Source organism: Bidens hawaiensis, unplaced genomic scaffold, assembly GCF_021521415.1.
Source record: "Bidens hawaiensis isolate Kalapana, Puna unplaced genomic scaffold, B.hawaiensis_p1.1 tig00044839_1, whole genome shotgun sequence".
Taxonomy (NCBI): Eukaryota; Viridiplantae; Streptophyta; class Magnoliopsida; order Asterales; family Asteraceae; genus Bidens; species Bidens hawaiensis.
Genome location: NW_027497976.1, coordinates 121,470 through 131,765, shown reverse-complemented (window position 1 = coordinate 131,765; position 10,296 = coordinate 121,470). Strand labels below are relative to the sequence as shown.

General features: G+C 34.2%; 1 pseudogene; it reads left to right on the top strand.

Annotated features, from left to right (window-relative positions):
• Positions 1–269: 269 nt before the first annotated feature.
• Positions 270–3,358, top strand: LOC143595245 (calcium-transporting ATPase 12, plasma membrane-type pseudogene; annotated as a pseudogene).
• Positions 3,359–10,296: the final 6,938 nt, after the last annotated feature.

Sequence of the window (10,296 nt, the reverse complement as noted above, 5' to 3'; positions counted from 1 at the left end):
TTCATTTCTTTAATGATTTATGGGATGTCATAAACCACTAACATGTAAAATATCTTAATTTATTATAATTATAGTATTATATAAAAAGGAAACTAGATACTATGGTCAACTCAGTCTTACGATATTATACACATTTGAACATCTACGAAGCTTCCCTCCTTTTTATGTATAAAAATGAGGTTGCACCATTGAACCACAATATAAACATCAATCGTCTCCAATTTTAGTTACATTAACATCTTTTCTCACTTTGCAAAGGAAACAGTACTCGAAAATGGTTGCAGAAATTCAACCCTTGCATGATATCGGTAACATGTTATACAGCTTAAGCACCGCAACCTTTACCACAGCCAAGAAAAGATGGCGCCGCGCCTACTTCACCATACGTTTCTCAAACACCATTGCCAAAAACATCATCTCCAAGGCACTGCCCCTTTCAGAAATCCCGAAATATTCTGTTATCGAAATCATCCCAGATATCGATGTTCCTAAGGTTAGTACCAATATCAAACACGACTCTGATCATCATTTCTGCACTATCAATCAAACACAACTTGTTGATATTGTACAAAACAAAGACTTGGAAACGCTACACATGTTTCATGGTGTTAAGGGCTTAGCAAAAACCCTTGACACTCATCTTGAAAACGGAATCAATGGTCAAGATCTAAGCGAAAGGGTAACTGTGTTTGGTTCCAACACGTACAAAAAACCCCGTCCAAAGGGTTTGTTTTATTTTGTGGCTGAGGCTTTTAAGGACGTCACGATTCTTATACTGATAGGGTGTGCAGTTCTTTCTCTTGGTTTCGGTATTAAAGAAGACGGGATTAAAGAAGGATGGTATGAAGGTGGCAGCATACTTCTCGCGGTGTTTCTAGTTATTGTTGTGTCAGCGATTAGTAACTTCAGACAAGAAAAACAGTTTGACAGTCTGTCAAAAATAAGCAATAATATCAAGATTGATGTCGTTAGGGAAGGGAGAAGACAAAAGATATCCATATTCGGTATAGTCGTTGGAGATATCGTGGTTTTGAATGTCGGAGATCAAATACCAGCAGACGGGTTGTTTATTGACGGGCATTCGTTGCTAGTAGATGAGTCCAGCATGACGGGCGAGAGTGAGCAGAGAGAAGTTAATGCCAACTTTAATCCGTTTTTAATCTCGGGCGCTAAAGTGGCTGACGGGCACTGTCGGACGCTCGTGTTATCAGTCGGGATGAACACTGCTTGGGAGAAGATGATGAGCACCATCACGGGTGAAAACAGCGAGCAAACACCATTACAATCACGCCTCAACAAACTAACTTCTTCAATTGGTAAGGTAGGTCTTTCCGTTGCTTTCCTAGTTCTTGTAGTTATGTTAATTCGTTATTTCACGGGAAACACAGAAGATGATAATGGTAACAGAGAGTACAATGGGAAAGAGACCAGTGTAAACAAAATCCTAGATTCGGTTACGGATATATTCTCGGCGGCAGTGACCATTGTGGTGGTGGCCATCCCAGAAGGCTTACCACTAGCGGTTACCCTCACACTTGCATACTCTATGAAGAGAATGATGGCTGATCAAGCCATGGTTCAAAAGCTATCCGCCTGTGAAACAATGGGTTCAGCCACGGTTATATGCACCGATAAAACCGGGACATTGACTATGAACCAGATGACAATAACAAAGTTTTGGCTCGGTCTCGAGTACATGGAACAACATTCTTCAAATGCTATCTCCCAACAAGTCCTTCAGCTTCTCCATGAGGCGGTCGGATTCAACACCACGGGCACAGTTTTCAAACGCGCCCAACGAATGGAACCCGAATACTCTGGGTCCCCAACTGAAAAAGTGATTTTATCATGGGCGGTTAAGGATTTGGAAATGGATATGGAGAAGCTGAAACAAGGTTCGACTATTATTCATGTCGAGACTTTTAATTCAAAGAAAAAACGAAGTGGGGTTTCGATTAGGAGGAACGACGACAACACTCTTCATGTTCACTGGAAAGGAGCTGCGGAGATGGTACTAGCAATGTGTACAAAATATTATAACAACAACGGGTGCAAAATGATAATCGACAGCGATTCAAGAACGCATTTGGAGAATATAATCGAAGGAATGGCAGCTAGTAGTCTCAGATGCATTGCTTTCGCGCATAAGAAAGTTCTAGAAGGAACTGATTACCAAACATTACCAGAAGACGGGTTAACTTTGCTCGGAATTGTTGGCTTGAAGGATCCGTGCAGACCTGGATCCAAAAATGCTATTGAAACATGCAGGTTTGCAGGAGTTGAAGTCAAGATGATAACGGGAGACAACTTATTCACTGCGAAAGCCATAGCCACTGAATGTGGAATACTTGAATCCGGTCAAGAAGTATGTGAAGACGAAGTGTGGAAGGCGTCCAGTTTCGTAATTTCACAGATGAAGAAAGAATGCAAAAGGTTGATAAAATCCGTGTAATGGCAAGATCTTCGCCTTTTGATAAGCTTTTAATGGTAAAATGCTTGAAACAAAAAGGACACGTCGTGGCAGTTACCGGCGACGGGACAAACGATGCACCAGCACTCAAAGAAGCCGATATTGGACTTTCAATGGGAATTCAAGGAACCGAAGTGGCGAAACAGAGCTCAGATATTGTCATCTTGGATGATGACATTGCTTCTGTTTCAACCGTCTTAATGTGGGGCCGATGCGTGTACAATAACATCCAAAAATTCATCCAGTTTCAGCTCACAGTCAATGTAGCGGCTCTCGTTATTAACTTCATTGCAGCGGTAACTTCTGGCGGGGTCCCTTTAACCGCAGTTCAACTCTTGTGGGTGAACTTAATCATGGACACTCTGGGTGCACTTGCACTTGCTACAGAAGGGCCCACTAAGGAACTTTTGAACAAACCGCCTGTGGGTCGGGTCGAGCCACTCATAACGAACATCATGTGGAGAAACCTACTGGCACAAGCTACTTTCCAGATTACCATTCTGTTGATGTTCCAGTTTAAAGGTAAGGCAATATTCAATGTCAACGAGAGGGTGAAGGACACGATTATTTTCAATACTTTCGTGTTATGTCAAGTGTTTAATGAGTTCAACTCGAGAAAGCTGGAGAAAAGAAATATATTCAAAGGTATACACAAAAACAGACTGTTTGTTGGAATAATCGGGATGACTATTATCCTTCAGATTTTGATGGTGGAGTTTTTGAAGAAGTTTGCGGACACAGAAAGATTAAACGGTGTGCAGTGGGGAATTTGTATTGGTATTGCAGCTTTATCATGGCCTATTGGATGGGTTATGAAGTTGATTCCAGTGCCTGATAAACCTTTTCTAAGCTACATTAGACTCTAAGATACAATTAGCATATATATATTATTCATATTGGTTGTTCATACATATCATATTATCATTATAATCTATAGCAGTGTTACAATTTGATTTTTTGTCATCTGTAAGTACTTTATATATCAAATTCTTATTTTTCCTTTGTGTTTGGGCTTCATCTTCAGTTATCAAGGATCAAGCAACTGGGATGTACAAATGTACAATCACTTCATTTATAAAAGTGACCCACAATATAAGGAAGTCAGAACAACACCAAAGTTTTGACATTAAATACATAGTGACAGTTTATGAACTCATATCACCATTAAGAGTCGTATGCACTAAATATAAACATATACCATATTTGAATTCAATTCAACTCTTATGTCAAGATGCATATAGGGTCACAATGCAGCATTGCAGCAACAAAAAACACAAATGCATATAGGGTCACAATGTCACTCAAAAGCAATAACATGGTTTACGTAATAAACTATTCGACTTCTTTTAATAATAAACTAGAATCTGTATATCTAAAAGCTTTGCCATAGTGATCATGTTCTCTGTGGAAGAAGCTATTCTGCTAAAAAATGTTTGGAAATAAATGAAAGACCTTATAAAATAAAAGATACTATCACCAATTCCTTCAAACTGATACTAGATACATGCAGCAATCATGTTGAGTCATGCCAAACTTAGCGCTATTCTTATTGCAACTCTGAACACAAATCTTATTCAAATGTCAAGGGTGCATATTTGCACCAGCAAGAACACAAAGGAATATATGGGATACACTAAGGGGTCACTATGGTCTCAAAATCAATAACATGTTTGACATAACAAATAAATCAGTTATTGATTTTATTCCTACCATTGTAAAAAACTTAAGCTCCCAACTCAGAACTTTAGCTTCCATTTAATGATTTTACAAGCCACATTTTGGAAAATCCGGATTCAGAGCATGGTAAAGATACTACTGTATTGTCTCACGCACAATTGAGCTCCACAATGTCGAACTTATATTTAAAATGGGAGAAATTCACATGCTTTAGTGGTTTCTAGGAAAGATATGAAAATGTTTTGGTTTGAAATGACGGATCCCATCGTTGCATTGCAGATCATGTGAATGTTTGTCTGGTACTATCGGAAAAAAACCGGATTCAATTGTCAATTATCCCTATTAAATATTGGTTTTTTTTTAATTTCTTTTCAACATGCCAATTGTTCCGACATTTCAAATGGAGGAACTACTATCAACCACACAAGCGGCGGATCGTGAACAATGCAAAGTCAAGTATGATGCTCAATGGGATATGACTTGTACAATCTAATAAATTACTTTAGTGGTTCCTCCATTTGAATTTTGGATCATGTGTGAATTGTCCAACTCAACAAGCAATCCATCACACACTCAGCAACAATGCTAGGATCCGCAATTTCATAGACGGATCGCCTATAAACCAAAACAAATTATCGCTTTCCTAGAAACCATTGAAGCATTTCATTCCTCTCCTGTTTTCAAAAAGATTCTAAGATTCACGAAATCATCAATTTCTATCACCATGAGTTTTAGAGTCATCCAAATTCAAAATCTATACAAATATTACTTTCTACACGTATCAATGAAGTTGATGAAAAACAAAACTGAAACTTCCATCAATCATACAAAGTTACAAACTCATGTAATTCCAATTGGTAAATAACATACATCAAAGTTTATCGTTCGATTTACCAGTAAAATTAGACATTAATTACTAAGTAAGTTTGGGCGTACCTTTCTGTTATGACTGGGCATTGGTTTGAAGACAATACACAATACACATAGCATGTATATTCATAGTTAGGTTTGTATAAGTGATATTGTATAGCACCAACAGAGAGGGTTGACTTAGCTTCTTTTAGACATAGTATTGAGATTGACACCGGAAAAAAAAAACCGTTATGAACGAGGAGAGCCAATCTAAGGTGTTAAACTATTTTTTCTCTTTTTTGTTTACTTTTTGTGATTTCTAAAACGGGTTTGCATCAAATACAAATGTTTTTTTTTATCATAAAAATTATACATATAACTAGAGTAATTATGTTAACATTAGAGTAAGTATTATTACTTTATAAGTTTTGATTTGAACTAGAGTAATTTATTGTTACACCATTTTACTTTTTGTCATATAGTTACTCTAGTTTAAAACGGTAATTACTCTAGTTATTTGTATGTTTAGTATGCTAATTTTATTTGTACTATATCTCACTTCATAACATATAGAGTTTGTATCAAATACAAATGACTAATCATTTATATGTTTATTATGTTAATTTATTTATACTGGATCCCACCGCTTTAATTTACATATATCCCATTGTTAAAATCTCTTATTACATATTTACCCAAACCTTATCATTCAAATACCATTTTATCAATCTAGAGTACTTTGTAATGAACAATTTATTTGGGCCTTTAAACAAGGGTTTTAATCCTTTTAAATAGTTTGGTTTGGAAAATCATTTTTCTAACAATTTTTTTCATTGAAAATTTGTTGGAAAATCATTTTTCTAACAATTTTCTTAAAAACTGGGTGGGAAAAACACACGTTGGAAAAATCATTTCTAACGTTTCTTAGACAACTTTTCCAACAAAATTATTATAAATATATAGATTGTTTCAAAATTCATATAATTTTCCAACAAAGCCTATTTAATTTGGATTATAATACAAAAGTATGTGATGTCAAAAACAAATAATTTCCATATATTAACCATTGTAAGTGTAAGGTAGAGAACGAATTTTGTCGTTCTAAAAAAATTAACACATAATTAATAATAAAATAATGGTAAACTAAACCACGTTACCCAGCCCTCCCCAAAAATGAATTGAAATTTGAAACAGTAGTCGGGTCGTAACCCAAGTTCATGGACCTCCATTAAAAATGAAATAAAAATAAAAAAATTTTAAAAAAAATCTTAATGACGTTAAGTTTTAACTTTTATCCGAATTTCAAATTGATGTTTTAGTAACCGGAATAAGGATACGAGTCGATTAATGCAAAACTTATGTCGAAATGGTGTTCCAAACGACTTAATTTTTGTTAAACGAAGTTCAAACACTCAAATTGAAGCATTGTTTCATTGTTTGGAGCACTATTTCGATGTAAATTTTACATCAATCGACTCGTATCATCCTTCTGATCAAAAGCCCTAAAACATCAGTTTGAAATTCGGATAAAACTTAATGCCGTTAAGTTTTCTTTAACGGAGGTCCAATGAGAATAAATTTTTTAAAACTTTGGACCATCAGCAGATGAATATTCTTACTTGAGATTATTATCGACCAATAACATTAAGTAGTATATATATATATATATACATATATATATGGGATGGATCATGCGAGAAGTGAAATTATAGCGAGAAGTGCGATAAGTCGATCTCAACCATTGATTATCTATGATGTGTTCAATGCATTAATTCCTCTAATTACTCCTAAAATATTCTTCACATTAATTTTTGTAGAAAGTTACAAATTTGAATTATCTATTACCTACATATAAAAAAATGTATATGTAGGTGAATTGTATTAAATTGATCACCTACACAAGTAACATAATAATCTACACATAGCTCATATTCAATTATACAAATTATTAGTTATTTTTATTTTTATCAAAATGTAACTCGTATTTACCAGCACAACTTATTTTCTCCTACACTAATTTTGTTTCTTTTATTTTCACCAACACAAAACTAATATTTACCTACACATATATCGTATTTGCCTACACATAAAAGATAGATTATAAAATAATTAAAATTATAAAAAAAATATGATGTGTTCCTGGATTGCAAATATTTTACAAGTTTAGGTTAATACTATTAATTGTATGTGATATCATGAACAAGGTTTGTTTGTGTAGTTTAATATTCTGATATGTGTAGGTAAATACAAATAGGTAGGCTATAACATGAAGTAAATTTGTATATGTAGGTTGTGACATTTGAGACAAAACCAGGTACACCTCAGTACGTATTTATTGATTAAGCGAATAAACGCTTATTATGTAACGAACGAATGCTTAACCGAACGGGTCTGGTTATGACCCATATATCTCGGGAGGCATCTATAAGTGATATACGTTTAATATAAGCTAGCATGCTAGTATTATGGCCTTATTTCGGTAGCAAACAAGTTAAACGAAAACATGCTCATTTAATTAGCCGCTTTAGATTTAAACGCGACAGATAGTTACAAACCAAGCATTGTATCATCCGTTGAGCCGAAAAAGGCTCACCAAACACTTAGTGGGAATGTTTTAAGCAATCCGTGAAAATATTTTCGATTTTTACAAACGTATAGTATGTTTTTATAAATTTACACAAAAATAGCCGAAAAACACTCGTTTTCGCACTGTTTGACGCACCCGATATGTTTTTCGTGCCAAAAACCGAACCCGAAATAAATTTGGACTAGTAATTTCACGTTCGGGCACATAAATCGAGAAAAGTGGGCCAAATGGTCCCAAAAGGGGGCCCAACAAGCCCAGCCCACCAATGTTGACTAAAAACCCTTTATATTATTATTAAACTACTAAATCATAAAACATTATAAGAGATATTTTTAAGCAGCAAAAACCACAAAGTTTCTAGAAAATTTTCTTCTTCTTCATCAAGACTCAATAACCCTATGTAATTTCTACTAATTTCATCATGTTTAACTAGTTTTAATCATGTTTAATATCATAGAAACATGGTTTAATTGTCAAAAATCATTCCTCACCATGTAAAAATCATAAAAATGGTCCAAAAACATGTTTTGATCATACACATGGTTAGGAATCAGTATCATACTCTTTTTTGGCCAAAAACACGGATTAGAGGATTTAAACGGCGTTTTTACGGTTCAAATGTTTGGTTTTATACCGTAACCGAAACCCTAAGTTAAGGAGCTGTTTTGTTGATGAAACTTGCTTGGTGTGTGATATAGGAATTTTATACAGCTTACATAGGAGCACAAGAACCCGAAAACTTGATTAGAAGGGCAAAAATGAACCAAAACCGCAAAGGTAATACCAAATCACTCGTTTATGGGCTGTTTAGGTTAAGGTTGTGATGTGCATATTTTTAGGTTATGAAATTTTTTAGGGACATCAGGGGCCATATTATTGAGTACCTTCTCAAATTTGGTAATTTTTCGACCATCCGAGAATATTTGGTGAATTTATTATTGAATTAGGACGTTTATTTGGGAAAAATAGTTAAAATGATTCAAAAATTATGAAATTATTTGAGGAACTCATATTTTGTATATTTTGATCACATATGAAATTTGGAAGCATTTTGGAAAAGTTTAAGTAGGTTTTGTGCATTCGCGTTTAATTGAATTTTCATAGTCGTTTTTGGCTCGGAAATGATATTTGGCAAGATTGTTAGAGTTTGGGATTTTTCAAGTTGTTTTGGGACATATTCTGATCAGTCGTAAATTTTGGTGGAATTTTTGGAGATCATTTGGTATAAACGGACGATTTTCGGGCTAAATATAGCAGATAAAATAAATTTCTATAAATTAATAAATTAGTAAATAATTCCAGAAATATTTTTACAAAAATCTAAATATTTTAATTGATAAGTGGCTAAATTCTCATAATTTAAGTATTAACGGATAATTAATTATGCTAATTTAAAGATTAAACAAATTCAATTCTGATAAAAACCGACGATTTCGTGATTAACGAACCTGCTGGAATACCAAAACACCAAGAGTGATCAAAAATCATAGGATAACCTTTGAAATAAATTATCAAATTTTTACCAGACTTTGATAAATGTCTTAGGTTTATAAAAATATTTTTATTATATTTTTCTATTGGACACAAAAATTATAAAAATTCGTCCAACACAGCAAGGTACGGTCAGCTATTTCAGTGTGCAACAAAATGGTTTTATTTTTATAAAATTCATTACTGAACCAAATTAAACGATTCCAATTAGGTTTGGTTCCTAACTCAAAATACTAACTTCCAGAAGTGGAACCAACCAATTTGGACCTGTCGAAAAAAGGTTATAACGTCGGGAAGACGGACCAGAATCCGTCATCCCGCATCAGCTTTGACACTCGATTTTATAAATTCATAAAAACCATTCAAATCTCGTCCAAAAATTACGTATTATACCTTTCTGGAAACTAGACTCAAAGTAGAACATCATGGAATCAAGAATCGATCAAAAAAAATGGATTATCATCGCGTTACAGACCCTACAATAAACGTATACGAATCTATCAGCAAACTGTTATCATCAAAACTCAACCTTAACGAACAATAAACGCGTTAATATGATCAATTAAGGTGTAAAAGACATGGGGGATCATAAAACCGACCTTGAATTGAAGTTTTCATGGCTAAAACTTGGCTGGGCAGAAGAAAAACGAGCAGGGGGGGTCTTGAGGTCCGATCGGCTGCTAGAAAAGGTTAGGGGTTAGGGTTTATTTGTTTTATGATATAAATAAAATAGTTACATCCAAGTCCCTCCAAATTGAAGTGTAAGGCAAAATAGAAGGAAAAGTTAAGTTCTTTAACGTACCGGGATAACGTAAAGGCTTCCGAGAAACGTCGGATAAATCCCGAGAATTATACATACTCTACAAGCTTTAATTCTTGAAACCGGAATTAACGGGCGTTACAAGTTAGATCAATGTAAAATATTGTAAAGTAGTTCGTATTGTTCTTTATAAACAATGTGGTTGATATCAGATGTGTCTGTTACATTTCCGTTTTACGCTTCCGCAAACCGCTTAAAAGGTTGTGACATAAGTTATTATTGTGATTTGTGTAGGTTAACATGAACTAGTTATGTGCATGTATAAATATTGTGATATTTGTAGGTGATAACATGAACTAGTTTTTGTATGTATAGGCTAATATTATAATTTGTGTAGGTATTTGTTTTTATGATGGTTAATATATTTATATTTTTTATAATATGAGTATGATGGTTTTG